The 23,960-nt window shown below is 40.9% G+C and overlaps 1 protein-coding gene and 1 non-coding gene across 31 annotated transcripts in view; both read left to right on the top strand.

Annotated features, from left to right (window-relative positions):
* LOC132891954 (protein NLRC5-like) overlaps positions 1-23,960 on the top strand; it is an 888,139-nt gene that overhangs the window by 548,437 nt on the left and 315,742 nt on the right. The gene's annotated exons all lie outside the window — the stretch shown is intronic.
* trnaq-uug (transfer RNA glutamine (anticodon UUG)) lies at positions 22,340-22,411 on the top strand. The gene has a single exon. It is a non-coding gene; the product is annotated as a tRNA-Gln (tRNA).

The following is a 23,960-nucleotide window of genomic DNA, read 5'->3' as shown; positions in this document are numbered from 1 at the left end:
CGACTTTAAAATAAATCATAAATCAATTTGACCTGATTTCAGGGTATAAAATTAGCTATAACAAGTTGGAGGCCTTACCGTTGGGTGACTTGGGGGACTGGGTAACTCCTGTCAGTTTCCTTTTCAGGTGGTCAACCTCAGGTTTTACATATCTGGGCATCAGAGTTTCAGTAGACATTAAAGAGCTGTATGAACGAAAATTTAAAGCAATTGTAACATCTGTTAAAGATAACCTTAACAGGTGGTTTGATCTTCCGATGTCTTGGATGAGTAGAATAAGTTTGATTACAATTAATATATTTCCCAGGATATTATACCCTACGCAAATGTTGCCACTTAAGATGAATAGGAAAGTCATTTTAGATGTTGAAGGATCTCTGTCAAAATTTATATGGCATGGAAAGAAACCTCGGAGAAGGATGAAGACCTTACAGATGTCAAAAGACAGTGGGGGTCAGGCACCTCCCAATTTCCTTTACTACAATTGGGCTCGTAATGCCCGAATAATATCAAGCTGGCTGAAAAATGTGAGTTTGAGATACTGAGGTCAGTCAGCAATTCAAGAAATAAAGACAAGCAAACTGAAAGGAATCTGTGATAGCTAACTTTCACAGCTCATCAGAGGAGCATATCAGCAGAAAAATAGTGTGCAATGAGTTGATTTGGTCATTGTTGCAAACAATGCCAAGGTTGTGGGTTTAATCCGAATAGTGGCTGTTTTCACAGATGTGCTGTTTTGAATGTGGTGAAAGAAATTTGATCTTGACTTGGCTGAAAGTGCAGAGGATTCAGATGGTTTGCAAGATGACAAGAAAGTTTTTCTCTCTAAAATGCAAGCAAGGTGGCAGTTGCTGCTTTGGAGAATGTGGGCATTGATCCCACTACCTCTTACATGCGAAGCAAGCGCTCTACCACTTGAGCTAATTCCCCTACAACTGGTTAGGGTTTGTCCAACTAACTACCATGAGTTTCCCAAACTGCCCTTCCTGACCTGCTCGTTGTTCTCTGGAACCATGCCTGAGTTTCCATTGGTTGTTTGTTTATTTTCAAGTGAGCGATTGCCCAGAAGCGGATTTTATTCTGGGGGAGTGTATTTTGACTTTCATTTGCATGAATACCAGTCAGTGAGCTTCAAGGGTTTTGCCACTAAAACAACCCAATCTCCTGGAGTCCCTGGCATGCTTCTCACACTTTTGGGGCATGCCTCAGGAAGCATTTGTTGCTTCATTGTTCAATGAGAGCAGTTGGGTAGAAGGTGGTGAAAAGTGCCTTTTCAGGACAGCAGCTTGCTTTTCACCAGCAGGTTTAAGAATACAAGCAGGTAAGCATCATATTTTCACTTTGTAAAAGCTGTCTCAGCTGACTTTGCACACGAGTGAGAGTTAGAATTTCATAGTGGATGGTGGGAATATGACAACCCTGGTGAAAAATGTGAATTGGAGATACAGAGGTCAGTCAGCAATTCAAGAAATAAAGACAAGCAAACTGAAAGGAATCTGTGATAGCTAACCTTCGGAGCTCATCAGAGGAGCATATCAGCAGAAAAGTAGTGTGCAGTTAGTTGATTTGGTCAAGATTTCAGTGCTAGAAGCGCGTGTCCAGGCTTTAGAGCAGGTTAGTGAGCGTGAGAACAGTGTAGTTTCTGTTAGGGAAAGTCTGGACGCCCTAGGTGGAGTTAGCAATCCCCCAACTCCGGCATTAGAGCCCTTACAGCGGGGCGAATGGGTGACGGCTCGGCGGCATAAGCGTAGAGCCAAAGCTACCGCTGAGGCTCGCCCACGGGAGCACCACTCCTCTCCGCGTCACGTGTCGAACAGGTTTGCTCTCCTTAGTGATGCACCCACTGAGAAACCTGAAAGAGCTCTGGTTATAGGGGACTCTATCATACGGCATGTGAAATTAGCTCAGCCTTTAGGGGCACCAGCAGCTTTAGTCAGGTGTATACCGGGAGCCAGGGCGCCGGACATAGCAGGTAATCTTAGGGTCCTAGGCAAGCATAGGTTCTCAAAGATAGTTATCCATGCAGGAGCTAATGATATACGCCTTCGTCAGTCTGAGGTTACTAAGAGTAACTTTGTAGAGGTGTTTAAATTAGCGAAGGCGATGTCCGATGCTGTAGTATGCTCTGGCCCCATCCCAATGCGGCGTGGCGATGTAGCTTACAGCAGGTTATGGTCGCTGAACTGCTGGCTGTCCAGGTGGTGCTCTGAAAACAGTGTGGGCTTTATAGATAATTGGGCTAATTTTGAGGGCACTGCTGGCCTGTTAGGGCGGGACGGTATCCATCCCACTCGGGAAGGTGCTGCTCTCATTTCCTGCAGCATAGGTCATAGTCTCAGAACAGGCCTAGTTAATTTCTGACAATCCAGAGCCAAGGCCAGGGAGCAGACGAACAGGCTAAACCGACTGTCTGCTAGCTGCACAGAGTCGTCACTCAGGGCCCACTACATCGAGACTGTGTCTGTTCCCCGAGCTCAACAAAAAGGTAGAAATTTTCAGAGAGTTTGTTCCAGTAACCTAATCAATATAAAATTAGATCAGACTGACTGTACAGCTGCTGCCAGCACCTTTGATCTAAAGGTGGGGCTATTAAATATTAGATCTCTTACATCTAAAGCGCTAATGGTTAATGAACTCATTACTGATCAGGAGTTTAATGTACTGTGTTTAACAGAAACATGGATTAAGCCAAATGAATATATAGCATTAAATGAAGCGAGTCCTCCTGGATACAGTTATATACACCAGCCTCATCTAACTGGCAGAGGAGGAGGCGTCGCGGTAATTTATAACGATTATCTAGGTGTAACACACAAACCTGGTTATAAATTTAATACATTTGAAGTTCTTCATACTCATATAATGTATGTAGCCTCAAAAAATAAGTCTACCCAGTTAATTCCATTGCTTATTATTTACAGGCCCCCGGGGCCATATTCTGAGTTTCTTTCTGAATTTGCAGATTTTATCTCAGATTTGGTTATTTCCTTAGACAAAGCTTTAGTTGTCGGAGATTTTAATATTCACTTTGATAACCCAGAAGACCCTTTAAAAACAGCGTTTGTGTCCATCTTAGATTCAGTCGGGATTAAGCAGAATGTCATAGGACCGACCCATAATGGTGGTCACACCCTTGATCTAATACTAACATTCAGATTAAACGTAGACAATATAGTCATACTTCCACAGTCTGAAGTTATCTCAGATCATTGTCTCATCTCATTCAAAATATGTCTGAGTAATAATATATGCACCTCACCACGCTACTGTATTAAACGTACTTTCACGTCAACTACTGCACAGAGCTTTATAAATGATCTCCCAGAGCTGTCAACTTTGGTTGGGTCGCTGTCAGCCCCTGCAGAGCTCGATCAGGCAACTGAGTGCTTAGAGTCAACATTCCGCCATACTTTAGATAATGTAGCTCCTCTAAAAAGGAAAATGGTCAGAGACAAAAAATTAGCACCCTGGTATAATGATGACACTCGCACATTAAAACAGACCACTTGAAAATTGGAACGTAAATGGCGTCAAACAAAATTGGTAGTGTTCAAATTGGCATGGAAGGAGAGCTTCCTGAAGTATAAAAAAGCTCTTAGTGCTGCGAGATCAACATATCTCTCCTCCCTAATAGAAGATAACAAAAATAATCCTAGATTCCTATTTAATACTGTAGCAAAATTAACCAGGAATAAGTCCACTATCAACACATGCACACCTGCAGTATGTAGTAGCAACGACTTCATGAATTTTTTTAATGACAAAATTGAGAATATCCGACAAAAAATTCAAACTACTAATTTAAGGTTAGACAATGAAAGTGACCTTGTAGTTAACAATATAACTGTATCAGATCATCAGTTAGAATGTTTTACTCCCCTAAAAGAAACTGAATTACTCTCATTAATCTCTACATCAAAAGCCTCAACTTGCGTACTAGATCCCTTACCGACACATCTATTCAAACAGATAATGCCTGGAGTAATTGAACCGCTTCTAAAAATAATAAATTCTTCTCTTATGATTGGCTATGTACCCAAATCCTTTAAACTAGCAGTTATCAAACCCCTGATTAAAAAACCTGACCTTGATCCCTGTCAGCTGTCCAATTATCGGCCAATATCAAACCTCCCCTTTATCTCCAAGATCCTTGAAAAAGCTGTGGCACAGCAGTTATGCTCATATTTACATAGGAATAACATCCATGAAATGTATCAGTCAGGATTTAGACCTCATCATAGCACAGAGACAGCACTGGTTAAAGTAGTAAACGACCTACTGTTGGCGTCTGATCAGGGCTGTGTCTCGCTACTTGTGTTGCTTGACCTTAGTGCAGCATTTGATACCATTGATCATTCCATTCTTCTGGATAGACTAGAAAATGTTGTGGGAGTTAAGGGAATGGCCCTCTCCTGGCTCAGGTCTTATCTAACTGATCGTTATCAGTATGTCGATATAAATGGTGATATTTCTAGACGTACCGAGGTAAAGTTTGGTGTTCCACAAGGTTCTGTCTTGGGTCCACTGCTTTTTTCTCTATATATGTTACCTCTGGGCGATATTATTCGTAAACATTGTATTAGTTTCCACTGTTATGCTGATGACACACAGTTGTATGTCTCTGCAAAACCTGATGAGAGACACCAGCTTAATAGAATTGAGGAATGTGTTAAGGACATTAGACACTGGATGCTCGTTAATTTCCTTCTGCTTAACTCTGACAAGACTGAAGTACTTGTGCTAGGACCACATACAGCTAGAAGTAAGTTTTCTGATTACACAGTAACTCTGGATGGCCTTTCTGTTTCTTCACGTGCAGCAGTAAAAGACCTCGGAGTGATTATTGACCCCAGTCTTTCATTCGAAACTCACATTGATAACATCACCCGGATAGCTTTCTTTCATCTCAGAAATATTGCAAAGATAAGAAATTTAATGTCATTGCATGATGCAGAAAAACTAGTTCATGCTTTCGTTACCTCCAGGTTGGATTATTGTAATGCCTTACTGTCTGGATGTTCCAATAAGTGCATAAACAAGCTCCAGTTAGTTCAAAATGCCGCAGCAAGAGTCCTTACTAGAACTAGAAAATATGACCACATCACGCCTGTCTTATCCACACTGCATTGGCTCCCAATCAAATTTCGTATTGATTATAAAATACTACTATTGACCTTTAAAGCACTAAATGGTCTCGCACCACAGTACCTGAGTGAACTTCTGCTCCTCTATGACCCGCCACGCCTACTTAGATCAAAAGGTGCAGGCTATCTGCTGGTACCTCGTATATTGAAGGCTACATCAGGGGGCAGAGCCTTTTCTGACAAAGCCCCACTGTTATGGAACAGCCTTCCAAGTAGTGTTCGGGAATCAGACACAGTCTCAGCATTTAAGTCTAGGCTGAAAACATATCTGTTTAGTCAAGCCTTTTGTTAATGGTGTTTATGAGGTAAAGGAGTAGATCTGGAGGGTCCTCAGACATAGAGTGTTTTGGTAAACTGGGATGTATGGATGCTGTCAGTCCCCACTCGCTTGCTCACTCGAGTTTGTTGACGGTGCAGTGGCTGGCTGCTTTATGTCCCGGGGCTCCCTCATGCCTGTGTTACCTTCTGGCTCTCTCCTTTTAGTTATGCTGTCATAGTTAGTTGCCGGAGTCCCTGCTTGTACTCGGTGCAATATGTATACTGTTCCTACTTATTCAGGTGACATTGGGCATACCTAACCACCTGTGTTTTCTTTCTCTCCCCCCCCACCCCACCCCAAATCTGTCCCTCTGAGTTACATGGAGTCAACAGGAAATCTTTTGGTGGAGACGGTGGGGACCTCGACTGGCTATCGTAGCCTGCAGGGAATCGGCCGTCAGACATTCTGTCGCATGTCCCAGACCCGGTGAAATGTAACTGAATTGTCTTGGCCAGGCCTAAGAGTCCCATCTGCATCTCATCATTGCTGAGGAGTGTGCTCCCATCACCCAATCAAGCATCCAGCCAGAGCAGGTCATGATATATTTTTTACCATATTAACATGCCATTGTGCGTCATGCCTGATGTAAAGACTCTCGTCTCTGCGAGCCTACCACACAGATTTAATACTTGTCATTTTTAGGGCATACCTAACAACGTGTTTTCTTCCCCCCCCCCCCCCATCTGTCCCTCTGAGTTACATGTTGATCCTGGGATTGAGATGCTGGCCTCTTCTGCCCCTCGGACCTGCTTGATCCATCCTGGTGCCCTGTGTCTGGTCGGAGTTTTATCGCCCCACTCCTGTGAAGGACGGCCCCATGAGGACAGTTGAGGGTTATACCTGTTAAAACTGTTAATATTATAGTCAGGCTGTCTGTTGTTGCCCAAATGAGGATGGGTTCCCTTTTGAGTCTGGTTCCTCTCGAGGTTTCTTCCTCATGTCGTCTGAGGGAGTTTTTCCTTGCCACCGTCGCCACAGGCTTGCTCATTGGGGATAGATTAGGGATAAAATTAGCTCATGTTTTAAGTCGTTCAAATTCTGTAAAGCTGCTTTGCGACAATGTTTATTGTTAAAAGCGCTGTACAAATAAACTTGATTTGATTTGATTTGATTGTTGCAAACAATGCCAAGGTTGTGGGTTTAATCCAAATAATGGCTGTTTTCACAGATGTGCTGATTTGAATGTGGTGAAAGAAATTTGATCTTGACTTGGCTGAAAGTGCATATGATTCAGATGTTTTGCAAGATGACAAGAAAGTTTTTTTTTTCTCTCTAAGATGTTAGCAAGGTGGCAGCTGCTGTTTTGGAGAACGGGGGCATCAATCCCACTACTGCTTACATACTAAGCAAGCACTCTACCACTTGAGCTAATTCCCCTACTATGCTTCTGGGTTTGTCCAGCTAACTATGGCAAGCCCCCCAAACTGCCCTTCCTGGCCTGCTCATTGGTCTCTGGAACCATGCCTGAGTTTCCATTGGTTCATGCAAAACTTGCACACTTCTAAAACAATATTTTCATCTTTTACAAACAAACTATAACTCCAGAAAACTCTTTAATGGTCTTTCTAGTTTCATAACACAACTTCTTAATATTATTATGCTGATAATGCAGATGCTGAATGTTTTAAATATTTCCTCAATTGCATGTTTTTTTAACAAAACCTTGATCATCTTTTCAAAATCAAAGCTCGAATCCCCGGAGCTACATGCACTGCATTCGGACGAGGAGTCCGTTCCCCGGAGGTTCTAATCCCACTGGGGTTTTATCCCGGGGTAAACTGTCATTTTGAAATAGCATTTTGCTTCTTGAAATAGCATCTAAATCCACCCTATATATTTCATAAATACATTCAGTCGGTAAAGAGATAGTTGATGTGTGACAGACCTGAAAACGGTATACACAGTATAGAACCCCCAGCTGAAGCTCAGTACCAAATATCAAGCAGTTGTGATTTGTAGTTGCTGAGAAAAGTGTTTTGAAAATTTTGTAAATCCACCCTATATGTTTCGTAAATACATTCATTTGGTAAACAGGAAGTCGATGTGGGACAGACCTGAAAATGGTATACACGGTATAGAACCCCAAGCTGAAGTTTGGTACTAAGTGGCTATGATTTATGGTTGCTGAGAAAAACGGTGTTTCGGATGGATGGAGATACAGACGGACGAATGGAGGTAAACCAGTATATCCCCCCTTCTTTGGAGTGGGGGTATAAAAAAAATTAATTGTAATTATCAGGCTGTGTAATCACTAAGATAGATAGATAGCTCCCAAGCTGGGAATTTGTTTTGTTGCAGCAGCAAGTTATCAAACATGTGAAAAGAAAAAGACACACTGTGCAACATAAAATAGAATTAAAAAAAGAACAAGCTGACTTTACAATATACAGATAAAAATGTAACAGTAAAAAAATACCTATATATGCACTTTGTACATGTGACTGTGCATTAATAGTGCTAAAATCAAGAATTGTGATAAATGAAGATACAAACTGTGCAAAAGTGTCAGTATTGAACAGAAGACAAATAAATAAATAAAAACAAATCAACTCTAACAGTGCAAATGAGTAATGACAGTAAACCCAAAATTATACCTGTTCAGATAGCTTTTTTTCCTTTGCCATGACCTGGATGCGAACCAGGGTTACTGCGGCCACAACGCAGAGTACTAACCGCTATACGATCATGGCAAACTACTCCGGCAAGCAGACACTTACTTTCAAGACCATACCACTCATAATTTTCACGTTCTGCTCCGGAAACAAAACCTACCCCTCAGACTAACCTGAGAGACTAAGTCTGAAATTGTTTCCATGGAAACATGAAAAATTAAAATTTCTCAAATTTCTTAGTATGGAAAGGCACATCTACATCACCTTCTTAATATGTATACCAAGTTTCAAATCCGTATCATGAATAGTTTTGGATATATGCTCCGGAAACAAACATTGCTCTTAGAAACTAAGTCAAAATCTATTTATGTAAAAATTTGAAAAATAATTGAGAAAGTAGCCAGAATGTACAGTCCACAGCCCACTCTACAATTGACACACTGCATTATTTAAAATGTGTGTCCTTTTTTTGTGAGGCAAATAGTAAACAGAAGCTAACTGCAGTTAGGAACTAAAGTTGTGAGTGATGTTCCAGTAGGTTCTGTGGGCCGTCTTGAGGATCAGTACAGGGGCTCCATAGCTCAGTGGTGAGAGCACTGGTCTAGTACACCCTTTCTCAACTGGGGTGCTGTCTGGCTTCATTAGGTTTGCCATCAAAAAATTATATATTCTAACATTGAAATAGGGTGGCATGGTGGTGTAGTGGTTAGCGCTGTCGCCTCACAGCAAGAAGGTCCTGGGTTCGGGGCCGGCGAGGGCCTTTCTGTGCGGAGTTTGCATGTTCTCCTTGTGTCCGCTTGGGTTTCCTCTGGGTGCTCCGGTTTCCCCCACAGTCCAAAGACATGCAGGTTAGGTTAACTGGTGACTCTAAATTGACCGTAGGTGTGAATGTGAGTGTGAATGGTTGTCTGTGTCTATGTGTCAGCCCTGTGATGACCTGGCGACTTGTCCAGGGTGTACCCTGCCTTTCGCCCGTAGTCAGCTGGGATAGGCTCCAGCTTGCCTGCGACCCTGTAGAAGGATAAAGCGGCTAGAGATAATGAGACGAGATGAACATTGAAATAAAAAAAATGAATAAAAATTCCAAAAAATGATAGTTACACTAATGCAGATCATCGCCGCCTCATGCATTATCAAAATCTGTCTCATGGCCCCCTTTCCCATGTCACAATGTCACTGCCGGGGTCAGCGTGGCTGCGTATATTTTATATGGGGGTGCCTTGAGAATTTGCATACTCCTGAAGGGTGCCGTGACTGAAAAAAGGTTGAGAAACGCTGGTCTAGTAAACCGGGGGTTATGAGTTCAATCCTCACTGGGGCCTGTCAGGGATATTTTGAAGGTGGAAAGATGATCCAGATAAAAGAGAGGATATTGAGAACACTGACACCAGAAGGTGAGCAAGTGCTGCTCATGATTTCTCATCACCTGAAGACCACTTTCTGCTGGTGAGAATGGCCTCATATGGACAGTTTGAAGATCAGTGAGATCACTGTGGATGAGACTGAGGACCTGAAGGTGTCTTTGGTGTGCAATTTCTGCAAAGCACTTTGCCCTCAAGTCTCCATCAATGCACATAGTCAGGTGGTATTTGGAGGCTATTTTGCAAAATTTACCAAGTCTTGTTTTTGGTAATAATATACAAGTTCAGATATAAATTCATAAATCTGGACTTCTTGTAATGTTTGTAGGCTGCTGTTTCATAGTTAATTATGCAGCGGAACTTTGCGCATAAAAAGATCCCTGAAACCACATGTAGGAAATTGGTATAAAAGCATTACATCATTAATATGCAATTATTATATCCATAATATCGGAGCTCCCAGTGGAGCGCCATACCTAAGAAAAAATGGTAAACCCATCGAGTCGATTTTTTTGTGGTTTGTCTGTATAACACCAGTCAAGAACACCGCCTAGTGGTCAGTGCAAGTAATTACCAGTCATACACACCGCCTAGTGGTCAGTGTTAGTAATTACCAGTCATACACACCGCCTAGTGGCCAGTGTTAGTAATTACCAGTCATACACACCGCCTAGTGGTCAGTGTTAGTAAGTACCAGTCATACACACCGCCTAGTGGCCAGTGTTAGTAATTACCAGTCATACACACCGCCTAGTGGCCAGTGTTAGTAATTACCAGTCATACACACCGCCTAGTGGCCAGTGTTAGTAATTACCAGTCATACACACCGCCTAGTGGCCAGTGTTAGTAATTACCAGTCATACACACCGCCTAGTGGCCAGTGTTAGTAATTACCAGTCATACATACCGCCTAGTGGCCAGTGTTAGTAATTACCAGTCATACACACCGCCTAGTGGCCAGTGTTAGTAATTACCAGTCATACATACCGCCTAGTGGCCAGTGTTAGTAATTACCAGTCATACACACCGCCTAGTGGCCAGTGTTAGTAATTACCAGTCATACACACCGCCTAGTGGCCAGTGTTAGTAATTACCAGTCATACACACCGCCTAGTGGCCAGTGTTAGTAATTACCAGTCATACACACCGCCTAGTGGCCAGTGTTAGTAATTACCAGTCATACATACCGCCTAGTGGCCAGTGTTAGTAATTACCAGTCATACACACCGCCTAGTGGCCAGTGTTAGTAATTACCAGTCATACATACCGTCTAGGGCCGCACGGTGGTGTAGTGGTTAGCGCTGTCGCCTCACAGCAAGAAGGTCCTGGGTTCAAGCCCCGGGGGCCGGTGAGGGCCTTTCTGTGTGGAGTTTGCATGTTCTCCCCGTGTCCGCGTGGGTTTCCTCCGGGTGCTCCGGTTTCCCCCACAGTCCAAAGACATGCAGGTTAGGTTAACTGGTGACTCTAAATTGACTGTAGGTGTGAGTGTGAATGGTTGTCTGTGTCTATGTGTCAGCCCTGTGATGACCTGGCGACTTGTCCAGGGTGTACCCCGCCTTTCGCCCATAGTCAGCTGGGATAGGCTCCAGCTTGCCTGCGACCCTGTAGAAGGATAAAGCGGCTAGAGATAATGAGATGAGATAATGAGATGAGATGAGAATGACATACCGTCTGGTGGCCATTGTTAGTAATTACCAGTCATACATACCGCCTAGTGGCCAGTGTTAGTAATTACCAGTCATACACACTGCCTAGTGGCCAGTGTTAGTAATTACCAGTCATACACACTGCCTAGTGGCCAGTGTTAGTAATTACCAGTCATACACACTGCCTTACGGAAACGTATTGAGGTATTTCACCCACGTGACCAAGTCACGTGATGCAGCCATTTTGGACGGCACGCTTAAGTCCTTCAGTGTAAGGCGGTATGAGATGGTGGAGACCTTTGCACATTTTAACAAGAAAGTAAGCTGTGATTCGTGTTAAATTGGATCTGTCTTTTATCACAAACACTGTACCCAGCCTTGGTATGGAGCCCTGTTTATTTATTTCTGTGTCCCGTTTCTTTCTAGCCTTTGTTATTGCATTTTATGTCTGATGTCTGCTACATGCAACCCTAGACAAATTAACACTGCCTTGTTTCACTGCTCAGATGGGTTAACAAACACTGACCCATTTATTTTTTGCTATATATTTTATCAAAATTGCGTTAACTGATAAACTAACCTGAAATGAAATGATCACTGCAAAGTCTGGAGTACTCTGTTGGCTCCCAATCCTGTCTCTTCACAGCTGCAATCCATTTGGCCCTCTTGTCTGGGTCAGTAGGAAACAGGTAGTGATGTGTAGGTCGCGAACGATCCGGTTCAAAGAGCCGGCTCTTTGAAGTGAACGACGGGAGCCGGCTCTTCGGTGGGAGCCGAATTAGTTTTTTGTCCTTAGGTGCCTCAGAGAGAGAGAGACTTTCACAAAAAAAGTTGCTGTCCGATTGCGTCTTTGTGTTGTCTATTACCATTCAAAGGAAAATAGTAGCATGGTGTACGCCTACTTTTTTTGGTTGGGGGGGTTGATGTCATTCACAGCTGCGAAAATACGAAAATTGGTGTAATGCTTCAAGCTGTGGAGCGCAGGGGAGAGGAGTCTGTGAGGCACCTGAGGAGGGGAAAATCAGCTGTGTATTTTATACTGGTAATATAACACAGTTTTGCATTATGTTTGTGAGAAAATAATTTATTAATTGGTAAGTAAGTTTTATTTCTGTAACTAGAACATTGTTACACTGCTATACTTTACAAAGCTTTACAATGGCTACAAAAACTAAAAAATAAAATGGAAAACATCCTATTGATAAAATATAAATAATAATGTAATTAATTAACTAGTTAATTGCAGCAATTAAATCAAAAATAAAATCTCAGGAGCCGTTTGGGAGCCGAAAGAGCCAGCTCCTTATAGTAAGAAGAGCCAAAAGAGCCGGCTCCCGAAAAAGAGCCGAAATTCCCATCACTAGAAACCGGTAAAAGGAGCGTCCTGCACGCTGTCCCTGTCTGTTGTGGCGGCCCACAGCACAACAAGCAAACACCATGGTTATTTATAGAGTGCTTACTGAGAAATTAATCTATTCTAGGTGTCTGTAACACGTTTTTTTCAAGCTGGTTCTCGCTCTCTGCTGTCTGCAGCGTTAGTATGTAGCTTGACGTTCAAAATGGCGGACACCGGGGCATCACGTGACCCTGTGACGTCAGGTGAAATACCTCAATTAGGGCCACTTGGAGAAAATATTTTTTTCTAAATTCCGAGATTAAAAGTCAGAAATTTCAAGAAAAAACTCGAAATTCCGAGATTAAAAGTCGAAATTTTCGAGAAAAAAAGTCAAAATTATGACATACAAAGAACGCATGCTCTAACTGCTGCCATGGCAACGAATGGCCACCGGAAAGGGAAGTCGTGGAAAGTGGCTGCCAACCGGCCTGGCCCTGAACATGTGAACTTAGCGACGTTGACTCTGAATGCAAGACACAAGGGATGCAGTTGAAAGGTAAGATTATCATTCTGTTCTGTTTGATGTTACATTGCATTGCGGATATGGGTAAGGGTACGTAATATCAATTAGGATCAGAAGTGACACTTACTACCATGCAGGCTGCACGCTACAACCACAAGGCGTACTGCTAGTTTAGAAACCTGGACATGACACGACCCTTAGTAGCCTATCATGTCCGAGTGCTAAACGTTTGTGCGTACAGTGAAACGACACACTTGGTGTCCGTATAATGACTGCAGAAACCCGTTTAATCTAGCTAGTATTGCTAATATTATGCTAACGCCACTACAGTAGGCCTAAGCCTCGTCTGTAGAGCAAAAGGGTTTCCAAGTCACCTCTAATATTTCAATCTAGAGACATCAAACATATAATTTGCCTCGGCAGGCTAGATGAATAATTCCCCTTGTACCTACCTGAAGTGTCATGAGTCCAGGAGTTAAATTCCTATTTAACGTTTTCTGGTGAGATTAGCCCACTGAATTGTTTTCGTTTTGGATTAATTGGCTATGAAAGTAGTTTAATCAAGGAAGATAACGTTAGCCTAAATTTGGGCTCAGCATGGGATGACTTTTGATGTTATCAGGGAAACCTGTGGGGATAAGATGGAACAGGCATATCTGTCCATACAATGTGATAGTAAAATATTGTGATTTCTACAGAAAGTATCATATGTGAACGTTCTGTTATGACTTTTCTCAGTTTAACACACTGATTTTCATATTTTCCTGTAGGGATCGACCGATATGTTTTTTTCAGGGCCGATACCGATTATTATGGAATTGGGATGCCGATAACCGATATGTGCAACCGATAAATGTAAACATTATAATTCACATGAAATTAAACATAGCACACACTGACAAAGACCTTCATATCCATGAAATGTATGTTTAATTGTAAAATTGAACATGAAATTTTGTGCAGGGAGATGCCAGCAGCATTTGTACAATAAAGTCAAACATTAGTTAGAATAAAATGAGAAATAAAATAATAATAAAATAAATATTCACCAATAAAAAAATAAATCACTCCCTACTATATTACAGCTCACCATTTTCAGTGGAAAATAAATGAAAATACACTCTGGATTCTTTTACACTAAGAACTAAGTAAGACTTACCAACTTCAAGTAGTTTTTAAATAACAAACCAAGTGTAGGGAGCTGCCTGCAGCATTTTTTAAAAAGTAAAATCAAACATACAGTAAAGTCGGCTATTACTCCCTATCAGGAGCGGCTGCTCCTTTAAGAGTATATCGCTTTCCGAATCAGAAGCGCTAGCGAGGAGAATCACTTGCGCAAGAATTATAAATACTAGTCACACCTGGCGTGTTTAAATGTTCAAACAGCGCTTTATAAAGTTGCCTTGAGCACATCTCTGTATGGCTGTCATTCTACTGTTCGAGTAGAACTACTGACACATTCACAACGTTTCCAGACGGGGATTTAAAAATGACTGCAGCCTACGTTATGCTGTTTCAGCGAGACTAGTTGGCTGCACTAGTAGGCTAATTCAAGTGCTTCCTTCCGTAAGCTAAGTTTGCCTGGCTACACAGATGCAAATGGACAATTTTAATGAGTAGTAGATGAAGAATGTAAATGATAATGATGTTGTGCTTTTGCAACTTGTGTGTTTGTGACTTATTGCGGCAAAAGCAGCGTGTCCTTACCTTGATCCGGGCGCCTTGAAACAGTTCAGAGTGTTTAGCTGCGCGTGTCGATTGGCTATATCTCTTGTGCCAAACAAATCAGATGTTGTGGTGGGCGGGACCGTGTTCTTGAACTCAGAGAGGCGAGTGCAGGAAAGGACGTGCAGTGACAGTCGCGTTAGGAACGAAATGGCTGCAAAAAGGCATGTTATCAGCATATCGGTGGAAATTATGGCCGATACCGATAACTCTAAAAATGCAGAATATCGACCCGATATATCGGCCAGGCCGATTATCGGTCGACCCCTATTTTCCTGTATGAAGTAGTATCATCACACATGAAAATTAAATACATGATGTCAGAAGCACTTTGCAAATATTATCTGGTGCTACTCAAATTCTTCAGTGTTATAATTTAATGCACTTGATCTGAGAATTCATAATGTATATATTTATTGTAGATTGATTCCAGCATCATAAACCTAATGACAGATGACCAGCTAAGGGAATATCTGCCTTCCTATGGTGACTGACTGGCTGTTTTTGGATACTGCAGACGGAAGGAAAAAGAACCCAGAAGTCACAAGTCAAAGGTCTTTGAGCAGCTTAAAGCAAAGATTGCAGGGAAAAAAGCTGATCGTGTGTCTGAGAGTGAGTGTCAAACCACAGCAAGAAATGCTCAGAAGAATGAGAGAAAAATTTAATTGGGATGGTTGCATTTAAGGAAAGGGGAATTTGTGCAGGTACGAACCAAAAAAGGAGGTGGAACCAGAAAAATGAGTGTTCAGAAGGAAAGTAAAAAATCAGACTTGATTGATAAAGCTGTGCAGTTGTTTTTTCCAGGTGGAAGAAATGCAGACGGGAAGCTTGAGGATTTTGACTGTGAGTTAACTGACTTTCAGCAGTATTCACTAGATGTTAGTGTCACCGCCTTGTTGACCACTTTTTTTTTTTTTTGTATTTTGTTTTTGAGTTTACTTTACACACTTTAAGTGGCATGAACTTTAAGTGGTATGCTGCAGGGAATTGTGAATACCTGGGCCCTGTATTACGAAGCGGGTTTTCTGGCTTACCAGGGTAACTTTGAGAGTAACTTGGTCACGTGCAGCGTAACTTCCCAATTAACCCATACTACGAAAGTTGGCTATGTTCAAACCGAGGTATGCTGCCATGGCAACTTACGCTGCATCTCAAACCTGCTCGTCTCAGCTTATGTTCTTGGTTAACCCGAGGTTTCCGATTAACCACACCCTTTTTAAACACCACCTCTCCACCGACATTTCCTCTAGAGACAATGCCAGCGTACCTGGATGACCCGTGCGATATCGGAGCACAGATTAGAGATGGGATTTATGGCTCTTTGATGGGATCCGCATCTTTGTGATCCGTTCTTTGAAAAGAGCCATTCAAAAGACTGGCTTATTTGGCTCTTTTTAAATATTTATTCAGTTTTAAGAAGACAGCATCTAAAGAAGCCAGATCCCTCTGCTTAGACAGTGACATCAATATTTCTGGACATACCTTTTATATAAAGCAACCTAGACTTTCATTATTGTAACCCCTAAACGCTCATAAATAACCATTAAAAAACAATGAGGGCTTCAATGAATGTCCATGCAGAACGGCTTTTCTGTAAAAAAAAAAAAAAGAACCCACTCAAGAACATAGTTATCAAGAACGCAAGAATATTTTATAGAAAAACACTTGTTTTACAAAAATATTTAAGTCTGAGATACAAAATAGATACAACTACAATAAATATAACACAAGAACTAGTTATCACACAAGAACATTTTAATAGAAAAAAACAAACTTTCTGTATTAAAAATATTGAAATTGTAACAAAAATAGATACAACTAAACAGTCAGATAAATAGATAAAGTTATAACAAGAACACAAGATTATTTTAATAGGAAAAAACAAACTATTAATACAAAAAATATATTATTAGAAAAATAGATACAACTAGACACAGATAAATAAATAAAATACACAAAAATAGAACAAACAAAATGACGATAGAATAAATTAAATGAACGTCCATGCAAAGTAGTTTTCCCACAATATTATCATTAATATCACACAACAACATTATAAACTATATACAAAACAATTTGAACTATTAGGCAAACAGATAAAACTTGAATAAATAAAAGGCAAATGAATGCTTGCTTGCACACGCGCACACACACACCATTATGAATGATGTTTTTATATTTCATTTTCACCTGTTGCCAGGTGCGTTTGGCACTGCTGTTGCCTCTGAAATGTTCACAGGACATACACCAACTTAGTCAAAGGGACTGAACAGTCAGTCATCCTAATTCATGTGACTCTGTGCACATATCAGCTTAAGTAGGCGACTCCATGAATTTACCATACCAAATTTTATTCAGGATTTTTCGGACATTAAACAAGCTATATATGACTGGGGCCACGTCGAAGGACCATTTTCTGTGACTTGTGATTGATCATGAAGCTTTCTCTCATCCTATACTTCTGTTCTGGAACATGTAGAAGGGAGAATGTACTTGCGCATTTACCCGATCGGCAATTCGTTGCCAACATGCTTGCCGCTCCTTATTGGCAGCCGCTGTGTTAGATTTTGCTCTTAATGTTGTTTTGAACTCCTCGTAGCTTTGCATTATGACAGCGCATTCTTCCTCCGTGAAGTACGGCGACCGTGCCATTGTGAACAGTGGGGATTTGCGCTGATAACCTCCCCTTTAACGTGAACGCGCATTAACCCTGATTAGGTTAAACCAGGTTCAACAAATCAACTTCATAACTGGCGTCGTAGTACCGTTTAACCCCAAACAAGATAACCAGGTTTTGTCAACCCCGGTTTAGCGGGGGAACCCTGGGTTACTTCTGGGTAGGTTAACCTCCGTTCGTAGTACAGGGCCCTGGTTTAACCTAATCAGGGTTAATGCGTGTTCACGTTAAAGGGGAGGTTATCAGCGCAAATCCCCACTGTTCACAATGGCACGGTCGCCGTACTTCACGGAGGAAGAATGCGCTGTCATAATGCAAAGCTACGAGGAGTTCAAAACAACATTAAGAGCAAAATCTAACAGAGCGGCTGCCAATAAGGAGCGGCAAGCATGTTGGCAACGAATTGCCGATCGGGTAAATGCGCAAGTACATTCTCCCTTCTACATGTTCCAGAACAGAAGTATAGGATGAGAGAAAGCTTCATGATCAATCACAAGTCACAGAAAATGGTCCTTCGACGTGGCCCCAGTCATATATAGCTTGTTTAATGTCCGAAAAATCCTGAATAAAATTTGGTATGGTGAATTCATGGAATAGCCTACTTAAGCTGATATGTGCACAGAGTCACATGAATTAGGATGACTGACTGTTCAGTCCCTTTGACTAAGTTGGTGTATGTCCTGTGAACATTTCAGAGGCAACAGCAGTGCCAAACGCACCTGGCAACAGGTGAAAATGAAATATAAAAACATCATTCATAATGGGGGGTGTGTGCGTGCAAGCAAGCATTCATTTGCCTTTTATTTATTCAAGTTTTATCTGTTTGCCTAATAGTTCAAATTGTTTTGTATATAGTTTATAATGTTGTGATATTAATGATAATATTGTGGGAAAACTACTTTGCACGGACGTTCATTTAATTTATTCTATCGTCATTTTGTTTGTTCTATTTTTGTGTATTTTATTTATTTATCTGTCTAGTTGTATCTATTTTTCTAATATATTTTTGCATTAATAGTTTGTTTTTTCCTATTAAAATAATCTTGTGTTCTTGTTATAACTTTATCTATTTATCTGACTGTTTAGTTGTATCTATTTTTGTTACACTGTAAGCCCGGACTTTGTATTTAATTAAATGTTTTAATTACAATGTACGTAAAAATTTAAGTTTGATTGCATTACTAAAAAATATTAAGTATATTCTACTAATTTGTACACATAGTCAAAAGTGTTAATAAGTTTAAGTTGAATGGCCTTAAAATTCTAAGTTTTAGTCATGATCACACCTCTTTTTTAATCTGCGCAGAGTTGTGAAGCCGCCATTTTAACTTTCACAGATCAGCAGCAGTTCCGGGAGGTTTGGTAAAATTCAGAGTGAGCTTCAGCCAACGTTTCTTCTCTGAACTTAGTATTTTGGATCCTGACTGTCGGTGGGAATGTTTGTTTTAACTTTAAGAGCAGTGGAAATCGCGTGTTTGACAGTTACAGGTGGTATTTTACCAATTTCACGTCATTTTCATCTGTTGGCTAAGTTGCTTTTGTCACTGTGGAGAGCTCTCTGGATTTGGAATGGGACACTTTTGAAGACTTTTCGGATAATGCAAGTATACAGCACAACCATATCATAGGTTTAATCATTTATTTATTGTACGATTAAGTAGCTAACGTTAGAATTGACGTTCTTCCTCTATTAGCTAAGTGCTCACTAGCTGTTAGCTGCATTGAACACCCGACCGACAGCACAGAAAACGCGCTCTTCCACGTTGCGCAGCACAAGGGAGAAGGAGAGAGAAAGGAAGGCGACGGTCCGTTGGTGTATCACTGTTCACTCAATTTGGTAAGTGCTGTTGCATTTTGAGACGACCATGAACTGAAATGGGCTAGGTTAGTTATTCGGATCAAACAAAGCGAAATGGCTTAGTTAATTGGAAGTTTAATTAAATGTTTTAGCCCAAGTTTTTTGTTAAATCTTGGTTATTCCAAAAAGTGCACTCAAACCCCTTTAAGTTTCCTTAGTTGCCAAGGTACCAAACAGACAGTTTTGGAATTAGCACTTGCAACACTCAGATCCAAATATGACCAGTCTTTATTGTCCTTTCAATAATTACATTCAGTTCACTTATTTTCTGAGGCTTTTCATTTTAAATATCTAACTGGTATGATTGTGTCCTGTACTGTCAATCTTTCTCTTGTCAGGATGCAACTTGCAAGGACTTATACAGTCAGACTCCAGTGGGAATCCTCTGCATTGATGAAGAAAGTCCTCAGCTGAACCTGTCCAGAGTAGGAATCATCCTGGAAGGCAGTGTGGTGATGGACGAGCTGCCCAACCTTCCTCAGGCCTTCTGTGTCCTTTTTGGGCTGATATACAGTACGCCCTACACCTGGATTATCCAAAGTACATAAACACTTTTTACTTTGTCCAGCAGGTGATGTTCAACCTGGGTAAAAGTGAGCTGGCACCCAAAATTCAGACTCTGAAAAATCAGCTTGAAGTCTAAGGGGTTTCAAGTAGTTATGCTACTGTTCCAGATGCTACTGTTCCAGATACAGTATTCTGCTGTTCCAGATATCAGGTGCTTAGTTTTTAATGTTGCTCTTTTAGATAAGTGTGCTGCCGTTTGTGCGCTGTTTTCACTTTGTCTGATGATGTGGGCAGTGATATCATGGGTTAATGATCCAGTTACTGTGATTTGTTTGGATTTATTTGGACATGTTATTTGGTTAAGTAGGTTTTTGGTGTGTCAGTTCATCACTATTGCTTACCTTTTCCATCCTCTCTCTCTCTGCCCTCCTGTCTCTCTCTCCCTCTCTCTCTGAAAGTAAATATTTCTGTCAGTGAAAATCTTATATAGTATATGCATATTTTCTCAGTCCTGCCATTAAGAAAGATGAACGCCATGCTGTCAGTCTTGTGAATCCAGGATTTGATTGTTTTTTTTTTTTCTGCTCCTTTTTTTTTTGTAAATGTGCTATCTACAGTAAAATAAAAGAGAAAAAGAATGTACATTTGTTTTCTTTTTTTGTTCATTAAAGTTAATATTGCTATTTATATTGCATTAAACCAACTTGGCATTTAGTGTAATGAACTTAATATGTTACATTTAATGATTATACAAAGCAATTGGTTTAGCAAAAGATTTTAAGTTAAATCAACTTGGTATCTAGTGTGTTGTACTTAAAATAGCAATTCCATTCCCATCAAGCATTTAAGTTTAATTCACTCAAGTTTTGATTATACATTACTTAATTTTTTTAAGGCAACCACTTTCCTCAAATTTTTTAAGTAAACTCAACTTATCCGGGCTTACAGTGTACAATTTCAATATTTTTAATATAGAAAGGTTTTTTTTTCTGTTAAAATGTTCTTGTGTGATAACTAGTTCTTGTTATATTTATTGTAGTTGTATCTATTTTGTATCTCAGACTTAAATATTTTTGTAAAACAAGTGTTTTTCTATAAAATGTTCTTGATAACTATGTTCTTGAGTGGGTTCTTTTTTTTTTTTTTTTTTTTACAGAAAAGCTGTTCTGCATGGACATTCATTGAAGCCCTCATTGTTTTTTAATGGTTATTTATGAGCGTTTAGGGGTTACAATAATGTAAGTCTAGGTTGCTTTATATAAAAGGTATGTCCAGAAATATTGATGTCACTGTCTAAGCAGAGGGATCTGGCTTCTTTAGACGCTGTCTTCTTAAAACTGAATAAATATTTAAAAAGAGCCAAATAAGCCAGTCTTTTGAATGGCTCTTTTCAAAGAACGGATCACAAAGATGCGGATCCCATCAAAGAGCCATAAATCCCATCTTTAATCTGCGCTCCGATATCGCACGGGTCATCCAGGTACGCTGGCATTGTCTCTAGAGGAAATGTCGGTGGAGAGGTGGTGTTTAAAAAGGGTGTGGTTAATCGGAAACCTCGGGTTAACCAAGAACATAACCTGAGACGAGCAGGTTTGAGATGCAGCGTAAGTTGCCATGGCAGCATACCTCGGTTTGAACATAGCCAACTTTCGTAGTATGGGTTAATCGGGAAGTTACGCTGCACGTGATCAAGTTACTCTCGAAGTTACCCTGGTAAGCCAGAAAACCCGCTTTGTAGTACAGGGCCCAGTTTCCCATTTATTTTGTGTATATATACTCCCTCAGTTCAGTCCCTAGTCACGGAGTCTTAATGCTATGCTGTTAGTGCTAGTTCCCTCTGGCCCATGTATCTTGCCTGTGTCTTAGTATTTTTGGTTTTTGTTACTTTCTTTTGGACTTTGTGGATTTTTGTTTTGACCTTTGGATCTTCTGAGCGTTTGAGTTTTTGCCTCTTCTTTTCTGAGTTGGATTTTGGACATTGAACCTTTGGATATTTTTGTTTTTGTATATCGTCTGAGCTTTTGGATTATCCTTTTGTTTTTTCCTTTGGATTGTATATATTGTAAATAAACTGTTTTTGATACTCTACTTTTGCCTCACGCCTCTGCATTTCAGTCATCCCCTGGTGGCCTAGTGGGGGTTTGCTGGATTATCACACTAATGACCTCGGTTTGAATCCCAGAAAGACTCTGTCATGACCGACTCAGCAGAGGCTGCTTCAACTGTCTCTGCTAACCTTCAGGGAATTATGGCAGCTTTGACATGCTTCGGAGTGACCATGGACAGTTTGTTGTGAATATCTGCCATGTTACAATATCAGTAGGTATTTTATGTTTTTACATGTAAAAATATAAAGTTTTAGTTCGTGGAACGACATATGACGTTTGACTTGGATTATCATGTGGTTACAATGTCAATTGCCTGTTGACATTGATAAAGTACAAAACTAGAAATTAATACAAACAACAATGAATGATTAACCATGTAGCCAGCAGTCAGGGTTGCGAGAATTTTTTTTCCACCAGGTTGACGATTTCAGGTAAAACCTTCAATCATGTGTTCATGTGTTGCTGGAATTTCATTATATCATTCAAAGGTTTGACAGTGAAAACAACTGTTTGATTATGTATTGGTTCCATGGTGTAATGGTTAGCACCCTGGACTTTGACCCCAGTGATCTGGGTTCAAATCTCAGTGGAACCTCTGAAGCCTTTGTTTGTGGCTTCTGAAATCACATGCACAGACTGTCTCAACTGTATGCTCCTTTTGGTCAAGCAAGCTGTCACGTCCCAAACCCTTTGTTTCTGTTAAAGTGCCAGTCTTCTGAAAATTATATTACCCCTGGGAATTATACCTGATAAAACTAGACATGTTTAATAGTTTACTGTCTAAATTGTATTTTAATACGAGACCAGGAACATGTTCTGTTTATTTGGTAAAGTTTGACTCTTTGAGTCCACTATTACACGAACGCGTTCCTGGTAAGTTACTGTTTGTTCAAAGAAGTGACATCATATGCGAAATGCTTAAAAGTTCGTTGGCATTTCTGGCTTCGTCTGTTTTGCAAATTGGAGTACTTTTTTAACGATTTTTTTTTATTTATTCTGCAACAAAACTAAAACCAAAGCATGCCTCCTAAGGGGTGTGTCCTTCAAGGCTGTTCAAGTGACATTTAGGCCCAATCCCAATTCTAATTTCTACCCCTACCCCTCCCCCTTCCCCTTGGCCCTTCCCCTTGAAACTGAGCTACAAGGGATAGGGCTTGAAATTCAACCCCTACGTATTGGGATAGCCCTTCAACGATTGCATACGTCATCGCGTACCTCCGTCAGCGTTTACGTTAGCAAAACGCGACCAAAATGCGTCATTGGCTGCGACCAGCCGCTACAGTCAGAGCCAGAACCGGAAATCTCTGCTGAAATGCCGTCTGCTGCTGTTGTGATCACTGTGTCCTGGGCTATAGGCCTCTTTTTACGGTTGTCTGCAGCTAAACGGAGAAATGCCAGTAGACAAAGACGTTTACGACACCTGGGAGCAATAATTAACGATTTGATGGTATGTATAATGTAACGTTACGACAAAACACGTTAGTTTAGCCAAGCTACACAACATACAAGCTAGCGTTAGCATGTATTGGTTACTTTGCATCCGATCGCTTGTGATACACATGAATACATTGTTTATCTGTGTTCATCTGATAACTGAAAATAATGAAAATGTGAAGCATGGATGCATGGTAGGTACAGTGAATTCGTTGGTTGGGTGAATGGAAGGCCACAGACACTAGCTAAACAAATCCTTCCTTCTTTTCTTTTTCAGACGAGTCATCCTACATACTGTAGACTGGATTACAAGATGCCCATCCTGCATCTGTGGTTCAATGTAGAGTCAGAGTTGAAACGGGACTTTCGCCTCAGCAGAAGGGCTATGGATAGTGTGCAGAGACTGCTCCAAACAGAACAGGACCATGGCTGGGGTAGTCAGCTAGAAGTCATTGTCTATGTCTACTGGCTGGCTCATGGACTGTCTTATACCGTTGTCTCCAGAGTTTTCAATATACCCAAATCCACAGTTCACCGCATTGTCCACAAAGTAGCAAATAAGATCTGCACCAATCTGCACCGTGCCATCTCTTTCCCCAAGACTGGAGAGCTGCATGCAGTCGGCCAAGGATTTGCCCAACTTTCAGGGAGCCCTGCATTCAGCAATGTTGTGGGTGCAATAGACGGAAGCCACATACGGATTAAGCCAC

This window comes from Neoarius graeffei, chromosome 1 (genome assembly GCF_027579695.1).
Source record: "Neoarius graeffei isolate fNeoGra1 chromosome 1, fNeoGra1.pri, whole genome shotgun sequence".
Classification (NCBI taxonomy): Eukaryota; Metazoa; Chordata; class Actinopteri; order Siluriformes; family Ariidae; genus Neoarius; species Neoarius graeffei.
The sequence above is the reverse complement of the archived record's forward strand: the minus strand, read 5'-3'. Positions and strand labels throughout refer to the sequence as shown.